Genomic DNA, 23089 nt, shown 5'->3' with positions numbered 1-23089 from the left:
ATCTTGCACCTTGGTATGAGCACTGGGCCAAAGGCTGATGCTTCCCAGCTCAGTTGATCTCCCCCCCCCCGCCCCACACCTCTCTTTTATTTTTTTTAATTATTTGGGAGCTTCTTTTGTTTTGCTTTCAAGGAGAGGAAACTGAGGAAAAAAATAACACCCCAGTGAGAAGAGGTGCCCAGGCTGTGCCCTGACCCACTGCTGTTCATCAGGAGGAAGCAGAATGGTGTGACTGCTGCGGTTTCAGTTCTCACTCCATCTCACTGCCCAGGAGCCAGGACAGTGGCTTAGGAGAGGAAAGGTCCTCTGAGCCAAGCTGCTCTGGGGGGGCTCCCCCTGTTCTACAGAAGGGCTGGAAATTGGGGGGGGGGGGGGAGGGGGCTGGAAAAGCAGGACACCCCTGCAAACCCCACTCTGGTGTATTGATATTCAGTGTAGAGAGAGGGGTGTAAATTCAGTGCTATCTCCTCGCCGCTCACCGTTTATGCCGTTCATTTCACATAGATGTCACTACTGCCTTATAAGCACTCCTCCGAGCCAGCCGCTTAAATGGACCCAGTGCATTATAGTAATGGAGTAACTGTATAAAAACAATGAAATCCAATCTCTTTAAACTGATTTGATGTCTGCCTGAACCACAACATTTCCTGCTAATGGCTTCCTTCATTTTGTAACCGTGATCTCCACCTGATCAGATTACAGCTGTTTTTAATTACAAAGCTAATAGAGTTTGTAGGCAGTGTCGGGAGGATGGCGCATGCCCCAGGCAGAGAGGAGCTGGTGGGGGCTTGAGGTGGTTGTGCTGACAGTCAGCCTATGGAGCAGACTGTCACAACACTAGGATGGGGACAGAGTAGGGATGTTGGTGCCATCTGACTGCTGCAGCTGATGGGGCAGGAAACAGCACTGAGGATGACTGATAGTGGAAAATGTCCTCAAGATTGATGTCTTTCTTATGGGATAGCGCAGCCAGCTGCAGGGTTGGATTCCTCCACCTCAGCCTGGATGGTGGAGCCCTGGGGAGTATCTGTGCAGCTCATCCTGCTCCCCAAGGGCCTCGTTTTGTCCAGCAGTCAGTCAGTTTGTTTGCTGATTGCTCTATTGCTGTGGGTTAGGAGCACAGAGCAGAGTAACAGTGGGGAGAGAAGCAGTTTGAAATCTGTTTCCAAACGGTGATGGCCAAGGATGTTTGATGCCCTGAAAAAACACTGTGGTGTGCTAGAGATGCTTCTCAGTAGCCCATACTGGTGTTTAGGATTGAGCTGATGTTGGGTTCAGCTGAAAAATGTCAGCAGCGAAGGAGAGCAGCATCTCCAGGTTGAAGCCATGTCCTGCTGGAGGAATCTCCCATTTGGGGTGCTGGAGTTGTTCTTGTGCCTACAGTAGTAAGCAATCCACTTCCAGCAGCTGGGACAAGGGGAGGACAAGGCAGGAAGAACCCCAGAGCCCCATGGGGAAGTTCATGCTATTGAGACCTGCTTTGGAGCTGCTCCCACTGCCTGCTTCATCACACTGCTCAGGATGTTCGTCCTCCACTGCCTCGGTGCAGGAGTTGCTTGTGCCAGGTGAGGCTTTGTAAATGAGTTAGGGTCCACATCAAGAGCACATCAATTACATACCCTGAGACTTAATTTTTTCACTTGACAGGAGTCTCTCTCCTTAATTTCATTGTCTTCTCAGTCTCCTGTGGCTGTGGATGATCTGCTGGGCAGTGTGTTTTCTTCTCCTTCCCAGTACTGCCCAAACTCAGCTGTTACCTCTTTTCATTAGCAAAAAATGAGCCCTGGACACAGTGCTGAGGCCAGGTGAGGACTGGGCCTGTGTTCCCAGAGTGTGGGCTTTGGGAGGCTCTGGGGATGTGCTGTAGTGAGCTGGAATGTATTTGTGCCTTACAGAGCTCTTTTCACTGCCTGGTTGCCCATCAGCAGCCTGGCACAGGATGATGCTGAAAGCCCTCATCAGCCACACCAGAGCTTTTCCTCTTCTCCTTACACCTCTTCCCTCATCTGAACTTTTAAACCCTGTGTCTGGTGAAGCTTTTTGCAGTAACTCAAGCCCTTGGAGAATCATTAATAACGTGCTGTTTTCGCAGTGACACCAACATGAGCTGCCAAAACACCAAACACCAACAGCCAGTCCTGCCCAGAAGAGCGGAACGTGGGGACTCACCATCTCCTCCCCATAGCTTGGTATGTCTTTAAGCGTGTTTATTTTTCAAGCCTTAAAACTACCCTTTCCTAAAATAAATAAATGGAACTAATACCAGGAGCCTAGGATTTTAAAGCAACCCTGCAAAAACAAAGCAGTGCGTGCAGATCAGTTGTCACCAGCAACCGTGCAATAACAAAATAACACACGCAACCCATGCAATGCTGGAGCAACCACTGTGTGCTTGCAAGAGGGGAAATATATGGAGAGGGGATGTAGGAACCAAACCACGATGAGCAGTGCAGCTTCAGCGTCGGGCTCAAGACAGGGGGTAAATGCATTCAATGCCACTTTGTTGGCACAGTTTTAACAGCCAGACAAAGCAAAAGGACGCGAGGTTTTGTGGTGAAACAGGAAGCTCCCTCAAATCCTGGAGCCTATGAAGAATTGTCAGTGGAATGAGAAGCTGAAACTGCTCCGGGTTGTGGGGCAGGAAGGGCAGGGGAGCATGGGAGGGAAGCTCCAAGCACAGACCTCCCTGACTCCCACATTCTGCTCTTTGTTCCCCTTTTATATGTGTATGTATTATATTTTCAATTATTTGAGGCTTTCTCATTGCTTGTTTTTTTTCCAATGCACAGGCACTCTGAGGTTAGTGAGAGTGTTCTCAGAGCAAACCCCATCCTACACGAGCCGTTGCTGGTGAGACCCACCTGCGTGCACTGTGCTGCAGAGCAGGATCAGCACCGCCATCCAGACTCTGCCTGTGCCTGGTGCACAAAACCATGTGTTTGAGGAAGTACTTCTGGAGTTTGAAAAGGTCTGGTTACCTTCTTCTTCTTCTTCTTCTTTTTTTTTAAATACTTATTTTATATTTTATTTCTGCACCTTCTGTTTTTCACACACAGCACTTGTGTGTGGCTGCGGGAGCTGCTGAGCAAAGCCTCTGCTCCTGGGTCAGCTAAGAGTCACCCGAGACGATTCCTTTAGCGATTTCTGACCCATTCTTCTACATCTGAAACACAAATGTGCTGAAAAAAATGTGGTTTGGTGGTTTAGCTGTTACTAGAGGGAATCTGGTGGCCACAAAGTTACTGCACAGAGGCTGGTGAGGGCTGAGTCTCCGTGCAGCCTGTGCTTTTCAGTTGTTCCCAGCCCATGGCTCCCTTCCATGGCCGTCAAAGGGACACCTGGACCAGCTGAAGACAGTACTGTGGGGATGCCTGTGGGCAGCGGGGGATGGGGCTCCAAGGCAAACTCAAGGCAGCTCCAAGGGAAATGGGATCTGTCCTGCCCCAGCCCATGATGGGCTGCCTGTCCCTAGCAGGGGGCCCTTCCCCGTGCCCAGAAATGGCAGGGGAGCACTCAGCCATGGGGCTGACGAAGGGAGCCCAAGGGAAGAGCCAAGAGGCTGTCATGACACCGTGCTCTCCTCCGTGCTAATTGTACACTTGGGACCAAATTTAGCCTGGTGGAACTTTGCTGAAGTCACCAGGGATTAATTTGGCCTCTGGTGGCTCCATTGTTTTAGCTAAATGAGTCAGAAGAAGCAGCCTATTCTTATCTGCGCACAGTGGGGCAGTGACAGTAATGGCTCGGCAAGGCAGACCCCAAAAGCAGTGCGGCTCAGACCTGGGGTCAGGACTACCATGAGCAAAACGGGGCTGCAGGAGGAAATGTTTTGACGTTTGGGTTACAGATGGAGGCAGGCCCAGTGTGGGCGTGCTGTCGGTGCTCACCGCCACTGCGGGTGGAAGGGAAGGGGGCTGCCAGGTTCCCTGAATATTTGGCGGTGCCGTTGGAGTTCCTCAATTCTTTGTCGGACAGAGAGGGAAGCTGTGGCTCTGGAAGGGGCATGTGGTGTCGGAGGGGACTTCACACCCGGTGAGAAAGGGAGCCGTGTGTTGGAAACAGCTGAAAAGCACCGGCTGCATCCCTTGCAGGGCTTGCACAGGGCTGGAGGTGTCCTGGGGAAAAGGTTTAGTGTGTTGAGTTTCCCAACTTCTGGGAAATTCGGTATGAGTTGGGTCACTGTGATCTTCCAACCCAGGTTGGGTCGGAGCCATCAGCAAGCAGAGAGGAGATGGCTGGATGGGCCGTGGTAGCCTTGTGTCTTGGCCAGCTGGCACCGAGGAGGGTTTGGAATGCAAAGCTGGCACTGAGCAGGCCATAGAGATGGGACTGCTGTCCCTTTTCCTGCACCCAGCCTCCCCTTTCCATTCCCTTGGCAGATCAGTAGAAAGCCTTTGGTCCTCAGGCTGCCACCCAGCGCCTTTCACTGTGGCCAGATGCACTTTAAATGAACCCGAAAGAAGGTTTGAGACGAGGCCGGGTGGACGCGGGGCGCCCCGATGGGCGCATCCCAGCTGGGCAGGGAGCGGGGCCGCAACGCTGTGCTCTGACCCTACCGACGTAACTACATAATGAGCCTCTTGGAATCCCTCCGTCCCTGCCAAAGGGGTGGGATCGGGGGACGCTTTTGTTTGCCGTAATGAACCTGTAATTATGCTGCTTTTCTTGGGTTTAACCGCATTTTTTTGCGTGTGCGTCGTTCTCTTTGTATTGACAGATTTACGGCTGGGATACCCCGCTGCAGCCCGGCCGTGCAGCACACAGCGCCGGCAGCTGCCGGCTCAGCGAGCTGCGGGGCGGGGATGGGGGCTTTGCATTTCCCCAGCTTCCAAAGGGTTAAAGAAAGACATGGAAATTTATGCACACGCAGAGGTGCCGCCTCTCCAAAATCCACGGCTGTCGGCACAGTTTAAAAAAAAAAAAAAATATATATATATATATATATGTACTTATTATTATTATTATTATTGAGGTCCAGGTAAATTAAAGGAGAGAAAGGAAGGAAAAAAAAAAAAAAAGTAGGGACCGATTGAGCGGCATAAATAAATAAATAACACACAGCAGATTTCAGCTCCCAGGCGCTCAATAAAATTACACTTTGAAATGCAAGGATTAAGCAGGGTAGGTGACAAGGTAACTTTGTTAACAGGCTAATCTCTCGCCTTAACAGAGACAGGGGATTTACATGTGACTGCACAGAACTGTTTTATGGCCTCTTTTTTTTTTTCTTTTTTTTTTTTCCAGCTGGAGATGGTAGGAAGGGGCAGGATGAGGTGGGACGCGGCTGGATGTTTTAAAGCCATTTGTAAAACGAGTTTAAACTGTTGGGTTGTTTTTTAAAGGTTGCTTTTGTCTTTGTTTGACTGTTTTTAATGAGCAAGACTGTAAGAAAATGTGTAGCCAACAACCGGCTGTCTCCAAACAGTCCGGGTGGGCAATGCTGAAGATGTCACAGACGATGAAAAATTGGGTGGAAGCATCAGTTGTGCCATCTTGTTCCAGGTGGCTTTATCTGCCCTCTTATGAAAAGCCAGCCAGCAGCACAGGCTGTTTGAAATGTTATGTCTGCATTTCTTTTGCCCTGAGTCTTCCCCCTGAGTTTCAGTATTTCTTCACCCAGAAAGGTATAAAATAAAATTCTGGGAGAAAAAGAAAAAAGTGCTTCATTTCTTGGTAGGATGAGAGGTAAGGGCCTGAAGTTGTGCAGGGAGGTTCAGGCTAGATGTTAGGGAAAATTTCCTCTCAGAATGAGTGGTGAGGTAATGGAATGGGCTGCCTAGGAGGTGGTGGGGACGCTGTCCTTGGAGGTTTTGAGGGGTAGATGTCACAGTGAGCGATGTGATTTAGAGGTATGGTGGTGATGGGTTGATGGTTGAACTAGATGATCTTAGTGGCCTTTCCAGCCTTCATGATTCTGACCCTGAGATTTTATTCTGTGATTTCTTTACTTTTTTTGTCCATTACTAAAATGTGACAGTGGCAGGAGGATGAGCCTGAAATGAGACCTGGATCCACCTGCCTGCCTTTGTTCACCCAAACCACACGCTGCCCACCCTGCTGTGTTGGGGTTCCACCACTCCCTGCCTGCCCTCTGCCACGCAGTGAGCTGCTCGCTCAGCCCTGCAGCTCTCGGAGCGTGGTTGAGCTGCTGAACCACCCATGGCAAAGCAGGGGAGATGCAGGGAGCCAGCAGAAGTTCAGGCCTTCTCCAGGCTTCTTTGTTTCTGGATAAAAACAATGAGAAAGCCATCTCCTCCAAAATCTTCGTTTGAAATCCAACAGAAAGCAGCGGGGTGAACATGTTCTCTGGTTTTAAATAGCACTGGTGACAGTATTTATCACTCTATTTTCATTGCAGCATTGCTGGGGTTTGAGCTGGCTGCGGGTGGAAGGACTGAGCCTGGAAGGAAACCCCGTGTGAAATCCCCAGCCTGCTTTGCAGATGCTGGGCTGGTTTTAGGTGAGATTTCAGCTTTTGCAGGTGGGTGAAGGTGAGCTTACCCACGAGCTGAGGTGAGGGAGAGATGCTTTGCCCTGTGCACGAATGTACACAGGGCAGGAGACAAGGTGTATTCATGCAGGAGGGCTGTGCTACATCAGCTGAGTGTGACTTTTTAAATACCTCCTAACCATCAAAACCAAACAGACTTCTAACTGAAAAAAATGATGTAGCCAAGCATGGCCTCTCAGCCTCCAGACCTCGGGTTTATGGCTCCAAGCTGCCTTTGCAGGAAGGCAAATGCAAAGCTTGGCAGCACATCTCCCTCAGACAGCCCTCTGTCCCGCTTTCTCAGGCACGAACACCCACTTTAAACATCGGGCAAAACCTCAGCTCTGAAGTTTCTCTATCATTTGAGCGCTAAAACCTATTCAAACCGAGCAGCAGACACTTATTCTGTGCAGGAATCCGGCCAATTGTTTCTCTTCCCTCTCTCCTTATACCTTAAATCATTTTGACCTTTAATTGGCCCTAATTTGCCCACAGACGGCCCTGGGACCCTTCAACACATTGGCTTGTAATTGGGTCTCTTTGTTATTTTTCCAGCGAGCCTCTCGCTGCTTGTTTCTTTTTGAAAACATTGCGGCGTGTCATTGAGAGCGGAGCCGCTTTTAAATGAGCCCTGCTGGGGGCCAGGAGAGCCCTGTGAAAAGCCCAGCAGAGAGAGACAGGGCTATCTAAACGCAATTATCATATCACTGCGAAAACGTGAAACCAGCCCCGGCTTAAGCAAACACCGCACGCCCCTGGGCTGGCGGCTGAGCGGCGGGTGGGCGAGGCGTGGGGTGGGAGAGGTTTGTGCTGGGAGAGCGCGGGGCTGGGAAAGGGCTTCGGCCATCCCGGCTCCATGCGGGGATGCTGTGAGCGTCGCTGCTTCGTGTTCGGTGCCACGCGTTGACTTAGGGGGGCTGTGCTTAAATCCACCTCGTTTCGGTGAGCCGGTTGCGAGTTTGGCTATGGGGAGGAACAGGGAAGTTCGGGAGCAAAGCAGCACTCGCTTCGGTACTGAGCAAAGGGATCAGCCCAGCCCTGTGCACGCTATTAATCTGGCTGCGGCCACGGTTTGCCCCTAGCCCCGCTCATAATGTCATCAAGATCTTAACTGTCCAAAGTTGTAACAGTGAGGGATAACACCACAGCCAGATAGCATCTGCGCTGCCTCCTGCGCTAATGGACACTTGTTCTGTAACAGAGCCTCCCAGCTCCGCTCGCCCTGCAGCACGGACACCTCGTGTTGGTATTCGCTCCGTGTGGACCTTAAACTGAGTGAAGGCACAGAGCTGTCAGCTCCCTGAGCTGGGCTGTGGTGCTGGTGTTGGCCCTCATCCCACCAGCTGGGATCGGAGCATCCATGCAAGCAGCACCCGCAGGCTGGGTTGGCAAATTGCACCTTGTGTTGTACAGAAAATCGAGAGAACGTGGCTGGCAAAGCCATGGCTGCACTTCTGCCCTGCTGATGGGAGCTCTGTGTCAATCGGTCTGCGTGCAGCTCCAGCAAGGCAAAGACACCATCCTCATGAGTGTGCTCAGATACACGATCCTTCCCCTTCAGCTCGAGTGCCCAGGATTCTTGCATACGTAAATGTTTGCAGAGTCAGGGCTCTGTTTGTATTGCCTGTTCACTAATCTAAGTTTATATTTAAGCTTCTGATGTTCAGTTCATTTTTTTAAATCCATCTATTGCATTAAGGAAAGGTATTTGTTTTGTTTTCAGGCAGATGTCTGAAACACTCCTGGTGGGCTCGGTGCCTCGCTGCAGTAAATATAGGGTGAGTCCAATGGTTTGGGCTGGGGGCTCCAGTTTTGAGCGGTGATGGAGAATGAGAACTATGTTGTACACAGATTGTCAGACCGTTCTACAGCTCTGTGCTCCATGCTGGCTCAGCAGGCTTCCAACAGGATGAGCAGAAGGCACGCCTGCATCTCACAGCAACTCCTCCAAGCCCAAATACTTCCCAGAGACTCATCCTGGAGATGCTCATGTCATGGAAGTCCTCTGATACTGCTGCCTTGGTCTGATATGGTTATTCCTCACTGGTAGGACAAAAGGGATTTTGCTCTCCATGCTCTGACTACTGTGCATACAGCTTCAGGTCTCTTTGTCCAGCAGTAAAAAAAAAAAAAACAACACTTTTTAACAATGCTCTTTTTTTTAACTAAAACAAACAAACAAAAAGACTGAACATCCAGGCAGGAAGAAGTCCTCTTTTTTCCAAAATAATCAGTGATGAATTTGGGAAAGCTGGAGGGAGGCCAAGGAGCTGCAGCAGAGTGAAAGTTAGGTGACTTTCCCAGCAGTGGGCAGGGACATGTCCACAGCATCCCCCCACTGCCACAGGAGCATCGAGCCCTGGCGGGCAGGGCAGCCTCTGCCTGCTTCCCTTGCTGCCAGATAAAGAGGACAGGCTCTCCTTTTTCAGCCCATTCTGTTCACACAATGGGAGAAGGGGATCAGCGCCAAAATTACAAGTGTGAGCCCTTAATGCACCAGGTTGAACAATGGGCTTCGGAGGCATCTGCCTTGTACAGCGAGTTCTGAGTACCCAGCGCCATGGAAAGAAACCTCAATGTGCTGGCGAAATGCTCGCCAGAATGAAAACAGCCTCCTCCTCCTTTCTTCAGCTTCCTAATGGGAAGCAAAATAACAAACTGGGCCCACAATTAAACAAACATGCCACTAACCGAGCAGAGCTCAAGTGGAACAGATGTTGCTGCAGTTGCACCAGGCTGGGGGCCGGGAGCAGTGCTGGCTGCGCTTCCCAGGACGCTGTGCCACTCACCTCCTCCTTCCCACCCATCTCTCATCCCTTTTCTCCAGTGTACCCTGTCCTTCCTCTCCTCCTCAATCTTCAAGTCAAAAACCCTCCCAGTTTGCTAAAGTTGGTTTTGCTGGGCTAAGGAGCTCTCCTTCCAAAATGTGGCATCTCTGCAATACAAGAGATGTAGTGTTGCAGAGGTGAGAGAGGTGGCTGAATAGTGGAAACCAAAAGTGAAGCTGTCTGAATCCATCTTTTCTGTACAGGTCTTATTACTCTGAGGATTAAGGTCCCTAAGTCCCCACCTGTCACCATCTGATGCTCCCTCAGCTTTACAGGGATCTGTTCCCTCCATCTCCATGGCAAAGGGGACAAAATAATTTGGCACATCCTGGAAAAGGAGGTTGGATTGCTTGCTGCCTGCAAGCTGTGCCAGGGCCATTCACTGCTGGAGGAGCCAGAGGGACTTGGGGTCAGAGAAAGCCCAGCAGCCCTACAAGATTGGGTGCAGCCTGGTCAGGTCTTGGGGTCCTTCCCTGGGCCAGAATCATTGAGTCCAGAGATACTGACCACAGCAGGTTCCAGGCTCTCTCTCACCTGGGAGCCACATTCACCAACACCTCACTTGTTTGGAAAAGGCACACAGGGCTGTGATATGGAGCACCTGTGTGTACACAGTTACGACTCTTCTTATTTTCTACCTGCTCTTGCCAGCGAGGGACCTGTGCAGCAGAGCTTCACTTTGCCATGGGCTGCTGCAGCACGGCAACTTCTGCAACTATTATTAGAATCCTGAAGATGGAAGAAAAGTTACTTCTCTTTCTCCTTCAAACAGGGGGAGCTGGAAGAAGTGGGGAGAGCCCTGATATCTTCCAGGAGCTGCCTCAGGAGAGAGACTGGACCAGCCTGAAGAGCCAAAGTCCAGCAGCACAGCTGGGGACACAAACATCCCACACACAGGTAAGAAGCTCAGTGGAAGCCTCACTTGGGTCAGGTTTACCCAATTTTCTGGTGAGACTTGCTCTGTGAGCGCTCATTGCTGGATATCCTGGGGACACTGGTGATTGATGTCCAGCCAGTGGCACCTCTCACTGCTCTGCTTTGGTAAAAGGCAGCCAAATGCATGGTTGCTATGGAGCACATCTGCTTGTTCACCATCTTGGTGGCCAGAATGACCATGGCCAATGCTAGCCAAAACTGGCCCTTGTATGCCCCCAGTCTGAGCGATAGTCCCACTCACCTGACAAACCTGCAAACAAACAACTTGGGCACCTTAGCAAAAAAGCAGCCCTGCTGCCAAAACCCCAGTTCAAAACAAAAACCGAGGTGAACATCCCGGTATTCCAGAGCACAGTGGCACCAAGGGTAAATCACAGCAAGCCAACCAGCCACATTATCGGATTACCTTTCCCCTAAGATTTGCTTCTTTTATCTTACTTAGCGAGGCAAAACACCTCAGATGGAAAATTTGATCAGAGTATTGGTTTTGACTTCCTTTTTCACAGTCGATGCACACAATGTATGCACATATGTGACTGCACATTTGATAAATTCAGCAGCAGCTTTACTGAGTTGGCTCTATTAGAACAGCTGATGACATGAGCTAAAATGACTGGGAATTAACATCCAGAAGTGGATGTGAAATTATCAGACTTCAAGAAACTCAAGAGAAATCCTGTCCCGTAAAACAGTGGTGCATTGTTCCTAAAAGGCATCTCTTTTCTCATCACCCTTCATTCTTCACCCCACCCCCTTCTTTCTCTCATCTGAAACTCAAATTTACCTCTGTTCAATTCCTGCTCTGTTGCCACAGCATCTTTTATTTTCATAGTAGCTTGGCGATGCAGATTTTGAGACTAAGACCTCAGAAGACATGCACCTTGTAACGTATCTGGGTTTTGGTTTGCATGGATGCCCTGCTGAGCCAGCTCAGGATATTCAACAGCAAATAATAACATGAATAATAATAATAAAAAGTCATTTATAAAGTCCTTTTTTGTTGGGTTAGATTTATGCCAGCCCAACACATGGAGGCAATTCTCTAGAGGGTTAGATGAAGAAATAGGGTAGAAAGTGGGGATAATGGAGGACAGTTTGTTAATGTTGGTGTATGTATTTCATTTGTGTTTTTGTGCTGATTCTTGCTCAAGGCATTGACCTGACTGTGCTGGTTAACAACAGCTCTTCATTTAGTCCTATCCTAGCAAAGACTTATGTGGCTTTTGTATTTTAAAGCCAATTCAATTCAGATCTTCTCTAAGCAGGACTATTTTGATGGAGCTGGAGAAGTGATGACACAAATAGCTGATGACACAAATAGTTCTGCTGGCAGAGCAGCAGAGGTGGCAACCTCTGGATGGGATCCATGAGCAGCAGCTGCAGACAGGCACCTCTTCATGGAGCTGGAGCAGGATGTACAACGCAGGGCTCCTGTCACCATTCCTCCAGGTCAGTGGAAGGGGATGGAGCAAGTGAAAACTATGCTGAATGTCTGTTCATAAAACCAAAGGGAGGAATTATTATTATTATTATTATTGCTGCAGTTTGAAAATATTTGCCTCATCTTCTGCCATTCTATAATTTCTGTTGTCGATCTAGTGCCTGCTTCAATTCCCATCCCAGACAAAAGCAGAAATGTCAGGATACCACAAGTTGCTGTTGGTCTCTGTAGCTTTTCAGGCCAGGTAGAAGCAGAAGTAGTGGGGATTTCTCATGAATAATCCACTCTATTTCTAAAAGTGTGTCTGTACAGTTGCTCGAGTGCCTCAGCTTCAGATACTGCAAGGCACCAGCAGCAGCAGCGTTTCTGGCTGTGATTTTGCTGCAGCGTCGCAGATGCCTCAGATACCACGAGCTCTTGAGGGATGAAGCCTGCATGCATAACTCCGGGTCCAACTGAGCATTTACTGGAAAAGTGAAGGCAAAGCAAAGGGGGAGCACCCGATGTGACTCAGGGCTGAGTGAGGCCAAGCAGAGCTGCGTGACAGTAATTCCCAGCCATTATTGTAGCCCTCAGGAGATCTGCTACAAACTGGGATAGTTTGTAACAGCCCTGAGGGACCAGGGCCAGAGCAAGGGAGATAGCAGCCAGCTTTGTCCCCCTCACAGGCCTGAAGCTCAGCATGACTTGGAAAGCAGAGGATTTGTGCTCTTCTCTCTGGGAAATGGGAATCCAAGGATGCCAGCAGATTGGAACTCTTCTGTTAGAAAGTGCAGAATAGGAGCACTGCACAGCCCGGCTGTTGCCCTTAATCCAGCAGTTTCTAATCCTTCTTCTGCCCCTCCTGAATGGTCTCCTCACTCTTGTAGAGTAATGGTGTTGTGATGGTGTTTTCCTGCAGGGCTGCAGGGGCAGGAGGGAAAGGCAGCCACCCACCTACCCCCGCAACCATGCAGGGCCATCTCTTTGATGCAAAGCCCCTTTGGCCCTATGCTCCCATGTGAGGCAGCTCCCCGCTTTTTGCATTTCAATCACATGCATCTAAATCCAGTCATCTGGGAATCTTATCGGAACTCACCTAAAGGAGTCCTCTCTGCTGTGTAATTACAGGGCCCCACCAGCGGGTCCTTAAACAGCTTTGTGAGTCAGCTGATGGGGACGTGGCCTCGGGTACCCAACCCTCCAGCAATGAAGGCCATCATCATTAGCTAACCTCCTCCAGGGCCGGTATGTGGCAAGCACTGGAATTCACCACTTTTCTTTGTCAGCCTTTGACAACTACTTGCTTGATATAATTACTTTCAGTGTTATTTAAGGCTCTGACTAATCGCATGGCAATGGCCAGGTTTATAATGCAACAGTGTGTAGCCTGGAGCAAATTCTGACATAATTACACTGTATAAATTCCCCCATTAGAAATGACACTGCATTGGCATTGTGTACAAAGCAGCCATGGTCCAGTCAACTGGCTCTGTGAAAATCTGTCTGACAATTGTTTACCCTGTTGGTATCTTATTGACACTTCATACGGTGATGAAACTGCTACATGACAGCAAATGGGAGCCAGAGACCTGGACGAATCTCTCATTTCCTCTCTTCCTTCAAGTGTGGTCATTTTCTTGCCTGGCTTACTCAGGATGATGGTTTGCCGGCTTCTGATGGCTCTGAAACAGAAAGAAAAGCCAATGGTTGCAGCACAAATCACAAAAGCCTATAGAAATCTGTTCAGCGTTGCATCATCTGTCCAAAGGAGTCCTTGGAGGATGACTGTGGCCAAATTCAGCCCCATGGCACAGCACATTGTGGTAGGGTTGTTTGCAAAAACAAAGGCTTGAAGCATGCTGCAAAGACAGCTTTGTCACCTGCCTGAGCCAAGCACGTATGCAACTTAAACTAGGAAGGACATGCCAAAAACACATCTTAAACAGCAGGTCTGCAAGTGGCAGAATAAAGGAAATGTCGATACAGCATGAGGTTGGAGGAGGAGGTTTCCAGTCTGTCTATGGCTAGGGACACGTGAGAGCATTTGAAGTGCTGGGAATGGGATCCGGAACCTTTCTAGATCTTTAGTTTCAAGCTGGCTCCGGAGAACTTCAACTTAGAGAAGCCAAAAATGGACTCTTCTTTTGAGTTAGAGCAGAGAAAGAGGGAGAAGCTGAATACCTGTGTCCCTATCATGTTCCGCAGTATGTTGTCTATACCAGTCGATTTATGAAACCCCAAGAGTTGGAATGTCTTTATTTCCCCATGGAATAGACTGTTCTTTAGAGGAGCTACTGTCATGTCCATTTGGAAACCGTTTGGTGTTTGTGCAATATAAGCAACGTTGGAAGCATCTGTCCATTTTCACCAGGTAAGAGTCAAACCCATTAACCAAACCTGGAGCGATAACCCACATCTTTCTTTTGTTTTCAGTATCACCAGGAAAGCTGTGACCCAGATGAGCCGCAGCCTCCTTCCTCAGCAGTAAGTAATGCCCTAAGAAAGAGATCTTTCTAGATGGCATACAGAGGCTGGAGCAAGGCCCTGAGATGCTGCTGTATGTATGGGGACAGTGGCAAGGTCCCTACTTATGATTCCCCCCTGCTAGGGCTGCATGTCCTTGTCAGGGCAAGGAGCAGCATGGAACAAGTGAGCACTGCCATGGCCAACTGAGCTGTGGCTGAAGGTTTATTCTGATACCCTGGGCTGCCAATTCAGAACTTGCCTGAAACCCGCAGTAAAATTCGCCTCCGATTCCTTTTTAGGAAAAGAAGGCTGTAGTATAAAGTTCCATTTTCTAGGCATTAAATTTTACAGTCTGCACCATTAAAAGCAGCATTCTGTGTCAAACTTAATGTTTGGTCTTCAGGAACAGCTCGGAGGAAAAGAGAAGGTTCCCTGTTTGTTCTACAAAACAGGAAAGCGGTTGCTTTCTATACTGTAAATATGCATTAGGGAAGCTCTTATAGACTCGTGCTGGGGATTTGATGTTTTTAACTGACTACATTCCTTACATTTTTGTATAACTGCCAAGAAAGCTGAATAAAATGGCTTTTTTAGTGTTTTCTCTAAGAATAGCCCCGCTTCTTTGTAAATATAGCAAAGGAATTGTTGATAATAATTCTTTGGGAGAATAACTGGTGTTATTGATGTTAAAAGGAGAAAGATTGCTGTTTCTCTGTCTCAGAAATACAGCTATCCAAGTGGGCTGGGACTTCAGAAAGCCTGAGCATTCCTCAGCCAGTGACTGAGATTAGACTGGTTTCATTCCTGTGCCAAAAGGTGTAGAAATCAGAGAGAGAAGACTGGCACTGACATCCAAAAAAAAAAAAAAAAAAAAGATTTAAAAAAAACAACAACAACCAAGATTTGCATTTTCTTTCAGGATGCAAAACTGAACTTTTTTCCTCCTTGTTTGCATTTCTCAGTTTGCAGACAGTTCAGCCTTCTGCCAGCTTGCCCTGAAAAGCTGCAGGTTCATCTGCTCAGCCTGACTCAAACGTGCACCATTAACAGCTGGGCACCCCTACACTCCTGCAGTGTTAGGTCAGGCCCCACACTGCTAAGGTTCCAGGAGGTGAAAGTCATTCATTCTCATCTCCAGGTTGGCAGGCTGAGCCAAATTTTGACTACTGAGCCATAGCTGTTGCTGGTTTGAAGATCTTGGCTGGTCCTTGCAGAGCCATGTGATTTAATAGTGGTAAAAGCAACTGTTGCATGAAAAATTGAACCAGCCTATGCCACGCTGACTGCTGAACCTTTCTGCCATTCAGGATGGTACTGGGAAAAGAGTTAATCCATCAGTCCTGTCCTGAAAGATGGTCTACTTCTCAGTGAGACTTCGTGCCAGATGGCATTTGGGGCTGAGATCTTGGCATCTTTGAGCCGGAGGAATTGCTCTGCACTTCACCTTCAAGCCTGTGCTTGTGCCACAGCTTTGGCATTGCTTTCTGCTCAACGCTCCAATACCTAGAATGGCAGTGAAACGCATGGAGCCCAAAAGGGAGAAGCATCCCATCATCTGTGTGAGTGACTTGGGGATGTAAGGTGAAGGAGGTGGAGGGCAGAGTTCCCACCTGGAAAGGATTTTCAAGATTTGAAAAGTCAAAACAGCCCCCAGTGTTCCTCTTATCTATCAATTAAAATCAAACTAGTTTCTTTTTATCATGATTGAGAGATGCCACACAGGCTGACTGCAGTATTAGTGAGGTTATCTGCGGTGTAAGAAATCCAGATTCAAATGCTTCACGTGCCATCACCAGTGCACATCTGGGCTGTTGGCTGCTGTGTTTGTGTTCCTAGATCTCATGTTGTCACTGTTAGTTCTAAGCTTGTGTTGAGCCTCAAGCAGGTCAGACCTGGTCTGTGATGAGACACAGCGTTTGTGCATGACAACATGGCTTTTATATTGCACAGGCTCCTAAAGAGCTTGTTCTAACAATGGGATAAAACAACTGCTGCCTTCCCGAATCACTCCATGTGCTGAAGACAGGGGGATGCGAGTGAGGGCTGTTCCCAGGGTGAGTGCTGGGAGCACAGTGTGGGAGCATGCAGTGCTGTGCAGAAACACAGCTTAAGGTCAGAGTCAGTTCTAAAGCTTCCCCAGAATCCCAAATCCTCTTTTTATATGAGTTCTACCAAACACAAACAATTAAAGAATTTCATCTTCTCCTACTATGGTGGAAAAGCCTGAATGCTTCTCTAAACTTTATTAAAAAGCTCCAGCGCGTTCCCTAGGTGAGCGTCCTGCTTGGCTTCTGAGAGCCCATATCTTTGTGTTTGGTGCGAATGAATCAGTCACTGATGCCAGTTGGCAGTGGGGAAGAGAAATAACACAGCCCATTGCAAAGAGGGAAAAAAGCAGCTATAAGCCTCGTGTCTGCCATTTGACAAGGACCCCAGTCAATGGCAGCTTTACACAGACCTCCACGACAGCTATTGCACATCCCTGCTATCTGTCTCCACTTATTTTCCTCTCCTAGGGATTACTCCAGCACCAGGTTTCGAGCCTAAGCACCATACATTCCGGTGCCAGCCTGGAGTGCAGGGAGAAGCATTTTGTAGCTTTAGTTTTGGAATGTACCGCACTGGTAGCAATAGGCTGGTGGGACAGGCAGGAACCTTCCCCTGGGCCAGGTCTCTCTGGCGGGCAGCAGCTCTCTCATCACCAGGGGTTTGTCAAAGTGTGTGGTATGCTAACATCCTGCCAGCTCACCTTTCGTAAGCTGAGTCGAAAGCATTATTCCCACCAGTGCAAACACGGCGTCTGCCACATGTCTGCTGGTTTCTCCCCGCTGCACTGAGGCAAAGCAGCCCTTCCTTGTCAGTCATTGACCAAAAGCTGTTGATTCTGGAACTACTGACTGCACTGGTTGTAAGGGATGCCAAAACCCCCTGAAAGCTGGGAGGCAAAGGTGTTTTCTTTTTAAATGAATTAAGCTGTAGAAGGAATTTCCCTGAGAGCTTGTTTGATATCTGGAATAGAAATGGCTTTCCGTCTCCATCTCCACCTAGTCAGCACTCAGAGCCACATCCAGAGAGCCTGCAGACACATCTGCCCTCTCCTCTGTGTCGGAGTTCCTCTGCATCTTGTTGACAGCTGACAAACATTCCAGGTGGGTCTGTCTCCAATTTTGTGCTCACTGGGTCACTGTAAACCTTAGCCTAGGAGAATACTGCCTAGGGAGAGCACAGTTGTTGTAGAATTCATTTTCTATTTGTATCAGTATCAGGCATTTCTGGCAGGGCTGAGTTGGAGTTTGGTCCACTTTGTTTAAACCACAGCCTGTTTTGCAGCCATCCACTAGCTCAGGCCTGGCACATCCCACATTATGGACATGCTCTGTGCTTTCCCCAGAGGGAAGCAGGCTGCTCCCCGCTTCCTTCTGAGCCTGCACGCAGAAGCACAGTGCAGGCACACAGGAGAGCAACCCCACAGTATGAGCAATGTTTATAAACAAGCCTTTGTCAAGAGGTAAAGCAGCTCTACGTGTACCTAAAGGCACAGATAACACCTGGTGGCACCAATAAAGCACTGGCACTGTGAGCCTAATGCCCCATGGTTCCCGTAGGAAACCATGGACCTGTACCAGCATCTGTAAATAAATATCCCACTGTGCCTTTAGACACTTAAATACCTTTCCAAACCTGGCTGCTTGCCTGTTTCCCATGCTCTGCTGTTGCTGCTTTACTTTTGCACGGCAGCAGGAGTATGGAGCTCAGCTGTATGGAGGCTGTGCTGTGCCAAGCACAGTGCAGGCACCAAACAAAAGCCCTCTGACCGCTTCCCAGCATCTAGCTGCTGTTATTTTAAAAACAACCCTCCTTGCCTGTTTTCTTTTGCCTTTTATTCATTGTTTTCTTGCTTCCTTTGTATGTCTGCTGCCTCCCAGCTAGAATACCTTTGCTGAGCTTCTGGGTGGAAAAAAAAGGAGGATTTACCTGAGTCCAACCCATCTGCACGTGGTAAGTGATGCAAGGGCTGAAATGAGGGTGTTAGGGGAATGCAGAGCTACAGACACAGTGTTCCAAGCTTCCCACTGGGATTAGGGAACATAAGCACTGCTGGGGAGAAAGAAAATGGGAGAGTTCAGATCATGGAGAACAGAGCAGATGCAGACATATGACACACAACTGAGAAGCAGTGCTCCAAGAGAGGCAAATTTCCCCCAGCTGTGCCTGGAGCGGGTGGGTTGTGCTTTTCCTGTGCCTGGGCTAGCTGACAGCAGCTGCCACAATGGGATCTCCTTCATCTTCATGTTAAGGAGCTTCACTTTGTGCAGCTTAAAGCTTATCTAGGTAAAAGTGATTTTATTAACAAACAGCTGACCTTGGGTTCAAGCTCAGAGTGGCAATCTGAATCTCTCCCAGAGTTAAATAAATCGAAGTCACAGCATTTGAAGTAAAAAGTTGCCAAGCTGCTCTTTGTTGTGAAATTCCAACAGGAGAAATGTGTTTTTGGGGCGCTCTGATGCACTTCAGGTTCACTTTGGGGCTCGCCGTTTCATGGCAGCTGGTTCTCTGATTATTTTCTATTAAGGACCAACTTCCAGTAACATCAGTGGGAGCAGGATTTCAGCTCTAAATCTATTATTAACTAATACAGCACAACAATGCCTGGCTTTTGTTCTGTTTTGTTTTCTCCTGGGGTCGGAACGTGTGTGTATCCCATTAACTCTGTCCTCGCTGCTCTCAAGATGTCCCACACAAATGATTTTATTTTTTTGGTAAGAAAATATATTTTACTAGGCAGTTTTATGAGAGCTGACAAAATGCCTCATAAATAACCCAGCAGGAAATATGGGGTAAATAAAATTTTTACAACTTTATCATAAACCTGAGAAGTCTTTGGTTCCTTTTCGAATGGAATGAGCGAGGTATTTCATTAAAGGAAAAGACACGCTCTCTAAAGCCCAACAATTACAGACACAATGCCTTTTTAACCTGCAATTCAGTCAAACAGGTTTGGTGGCAGTGGAAAATGTAAAAGGCCCTGTTTTGACACTTTGGGTCATGCTCCCCATGGGTCAGTTTGTGCTGTGGGTTCCCTGCACAGCAGAGCTGGAGAGCTGGTGTGTGCCTGACCTGCCCCGAATTACCCAGGACCTCTGAGGAACCACATATCTGGGGAACGTGCTTAGGGCAGGCTGCAGTTTTGCACAGGCAGATGCGATCGGGGCCCTGAGTGCAGGGGGAATACAAACAAATATGGTCCTCAGGTCTTCAGCACAAGCCTGAAATGCAATGAGTTGGTCAAAGACCAAGTGTCTGAAATAGAAACACTTGGAACAATCCTCAGTCCCCAAACTTTGCATGGAGGGGGAATTCATCTCTCAGCAGGAGCATCTTTGACACGTGATATTTTGGTACTGTGGGAAGATGGGAGGGGGTGCCACTTTTATGTCCTTTGCACTTGTAAGAATTCATACTGACAGCCATGACTGCTTTCTTCTTAATGGTGAAAACAGAAATCTGGCAAAATACATCCTGGGATGTATGTATGCCTGTATAAGAAGTATGGAAACTGCCTTCCAAAGGAAGTAACAAAATGCCACTGCATGCCCACTTGATCTGATGAGAAAATGATCTGGAGTGAAGGAAGGCCTTTACCCTTTCTCACACTTCTGGTCTACCTCACTTGTGTTTCTGTGTCAGCTGAAAACAGAGAGGATCAGCGAAACTGGAACTGTTCAGAACCACACATTACTTCCATGTGCCGTGAACGGAGCTCTCAGGCTCATCAGAGGAAGACCAGAATGAATTCCACCACCGTGGCCTCACCTTGCTGGCATTGCAGGTTGTACCACTGTGACCCCCCACCTCTCCCCCAGGGCTTGATTGCATAAAGCCCACCACCCTCCCTCGCAGGCACTCTTGCATTCCCCTGTGCTCCCATGCCTTCAGGCTTACCCTCCCACCCTCAGATCACACGGGTCCTTAGGACATCTACAGCAACTTCCTACAGGCATGTCACATCAGGAAGATATTTAAAGCCTTTGTAGATCTAATGCTTTCTAAATAGGAGGTAAGCGCACCCCACACTACCACTCCAGAGTGCTTTTGATGCCGATTTCTTTTATGAGCACTTTGGGAATGGGGCACTTTAGGGATAGCTGCTCCCTGCACCAACAGGTCTGCAGTCCCCTGCCTCATCACACATCGTGCTGAGTGCTCAGAGCTGATACTGGAGCCAAGTCAGGGTGTCCCTGGGAGCTTTGCCTGTATAAAGGCTCCAGGCTCTGGCACGTTGTCTGGAAATCACTGTGTAAATAGGAGAGACAATTATTGCAACCCTTTCCCAAAAGGAAATTCCATATTGGCACCGAATGGGGCGTTGTATGGCAGAGCACAGCCCTGACGGAGCAAGCTGCCTGGCAGCAACTGACAGCACACTGAGGGAAATTGGCTTTTTGGTGGGACGTGCTTTAGTGAAAGCCCATATGTTACAGAGTTATCTGCTGTGAATCCCCCAGCATTATCCCCACGCCTCTGTCACCTCCCCCCTGCTTCTGCCCTCCCCTCGGGCCCCCACCTCGACGCAGAGGTTAAATAAAATATCATTTCCTCCTGATCTAGCCTTTGTCTTTGGCAATCAAAATGCCCTTCAGGCCCCCATGGAGTCAACCTTGCAGGTCAGGGTAGGACATGGGAAACCCCTTCCCAGGCATTTCACTGCAGATAATGTCATGGCTGATTCATGAGATCACTCCAAGTGCTGCCTTCCGCCACAGCTGCTCCTTTCAGTGCTGAAGCTTCTTGGCTCCTTGCTCCTTTTCCCTCCTGTGACAACACCTCTCCTGCTGGCTGGGAGATTCCTGGGCAGCTGGGAGAGATGGAACAGGTACTCAGAAGGAAAGAGGAATAAAAGGGGTTATTTTTGTAGCAGCACGGCTCTGTGCAGGGCAGAGGCAGGCTAGGAGCCACCAAATTCTGTCTCTCCTCCAGCCTCCAGGAGGGACAGAGGTGAGGGAACATGTATACTTGCCTATAAATTCAGCATTCAGCATCACCTGTGTGTCACTCCTCAGTTTAGGGTTCAATACCAAATCACAGAATTGTAGAAACACAGAATGGCTTGGGATGGATAGGACCTCAGAGATGATCTAGTTCCAAATGATGGCATATAACTGTTTTTGTTATAGCTCTTCTGATCTCCTGCTTGGTGACTCTTTGGAGAGTCCCACTAACATAACACCCAATAGAGATCACGTTAGTAAAAGCACAACTGGTGGAAGGGGAAGACCTATAAATGTCAGTATATTCTCTGTCTTTAATTATTGACTGCTGTTATTTTAACCTCTCTTTCCTCCTGTAGTTTTACATACTCGGGTTGAAAGTGCAAAGAGGCAATAGGGAGATAGAGAGCGCTGACTTCACCCTGCACTGCACAACACAACACAGGTAAAATGGAAGGGAGTCAGCAGTGCTTTTGTCATTTGTGGGGACTTGAGTGGATGGGTGTGGAATGAGCCTCCAGTGTCAGTGCCCAGCCTACAGAGCCACCTGCTCAGCCCTGTGTAACAGCCGTGTGTTTTGCATGGCTGACCCGTGGGCCAAAGCACCCTGTATCTTTGGAGGATGGAGCTGTGGGGAACTGGCTCGCAAGAGTTTAGGCTGTCCCGTTTTCCCTTGCAGAAATAGAGTCCTATTTTAAAACGTAGTTTTTATTTTCTACTCATCAGCCTGCTAACTATCTAAAGCACTTAAAAGAAGTGAAAATCAGAGGGATACAGCCAGAGTGGCGGAAGGGAGAGTCAGGAATGGAGGACAAATGGCCCCCGCCCAGCCATGGTCCCAGCCCCCATTCGCACCCAGCTAACATCCCTCCCTTTGGTAAACAGAGACAGGCAGGTTGGCACCTTGTCTCCTGCCAGGAAGGCGCTGGCCCTTTGTTTCCTGCCTGGCAGATGGGGGCTGGAGGGTGCCTGAGGGGTCTGGTTTGGGGAAAGCCTCCAGCAGCCCACAGGCAGGACAGCTATGAGCTCCCCGCTATGAAAGAGCTGGGCAAAATAGTTTCTATCCTCTGATGTGTTGTTGTGTTTTTTTTAACTTTGACAAAATATAAATACTCTGTCGTTTTCCTAGCTGAGCCTCTTGTTTATATAGGAACTGAGAGGGAAACCTGGGATTTGGAGCCAAATTTTATTTCTGGAGCGGGAGAAAGCCAAAATCCTGATGGCAGGAATGTGTGCATATCTGAAATGCTTCAAATCCTTGCGCAAACTTTCTTAAAAGGTTAGAATTTGGCTCACCAGTCAGTGAAATGCAAGTTTTACAGAGTCCTAATACGTGCCAATCCCTGCTTCCAGCCCTAAGGGATTTGCTGGGTGTTACCCGTGGTTGCTGTCTGTGGGGCTGACCAAGGCAGACAAAGAAGAAATAACCTAGCTAAGGCAACACAAGCCAAAGAAAGGCCCATAGATATTTGGACATGTTTTAGCTAGGTCTTCTTCTGAGGCCACTGCACCACATATGTGGATAACCTTAGCTCTTTCAGCCTCCTACACCGCAAAAATCCAGGCAGTTTTTCCTCCATCAGCCGCTGCTGTTTTTATTGTATGAGCCTGCCTGATCTGAGGCAGTTACATCACTGAAAACATTCATCTTGGTTTCTTCAGGGAAGGTGTCAGGTGTTGCACAGAGCTTCATGGCACATCTCCACACCCAGCTCAGATGTGTCCTTGTGGATGAGAGTCTCCGGTTGATCCCTACCTCAGTTATGGAGGTCCCAGGCTGTATGGCAGCAGGAAGATGCCCACATAGCTCTTGGCATGATTTGTCCCCTTGTTTCATTATTTTCCTTCCCTACTCTGACCTATTATTAACAGACCCACCTTCTACCTACTTCTTCTGTTTCCCCTGATATATTTGTAAAAGGCCTCTTATTCTCCTTAATCCCTTTGGCTATAATTA

At 48.6% G+C, this 23089-nt stretch overlaps 1 long non-coding RNA gene across 2 annotated transcripts; it reads left to right on the top strand.

Moving 5' to 3' along the window:
* The first annotated feature begins 310 nt into the window (after positions 1–310).
* LOC125698683 (uncharacterized) lies at positions 311–22940 on the top strand. Of its 2 annotated transcripts, none has more exons than XR_007379266.1 (13): positions 311–1565; positions 2093–2189; positions 2790–2968; positions 6359–6460; positions 8214–8268; positions 10091–10215; positions 11520–11703; positions 14111–14161; positions 17192–17292; positions 18070–18142; positions 19832–19973; positions 21492–21577; positions 22795–22940. It is a non-coding gene; the product is annotated as an uncharacterized LOC125698683 (long non-coding RNA). The 2 variants fall into 2 exon arrangements; XR_007379267.1 differs by lacking the exon at positions 311–1565 and adding an exon at positions 1688–1805.
* The last annotated feature ends 149 nt before the right edge of the window (positions 22941–23089 follow it).

The sequence above is a fragment of the Lagopus muta genome, chromosome 11 (genome assembly GCF_023343835.1).
Source record: "Lagopus muta isolate bLagMut1 chromosome 11, bLagMut1 primary, whole genome shotgun sequence".
Taxonomy (NCBI): Eukaryota; Metazoa; Chordata; class Aves; order Galliformes; family Phasianidae; genus Lagopus; species Lagopus muta.
This window is presented reverse-complemented; position numbering and strand designations above follow the sequence as displayed.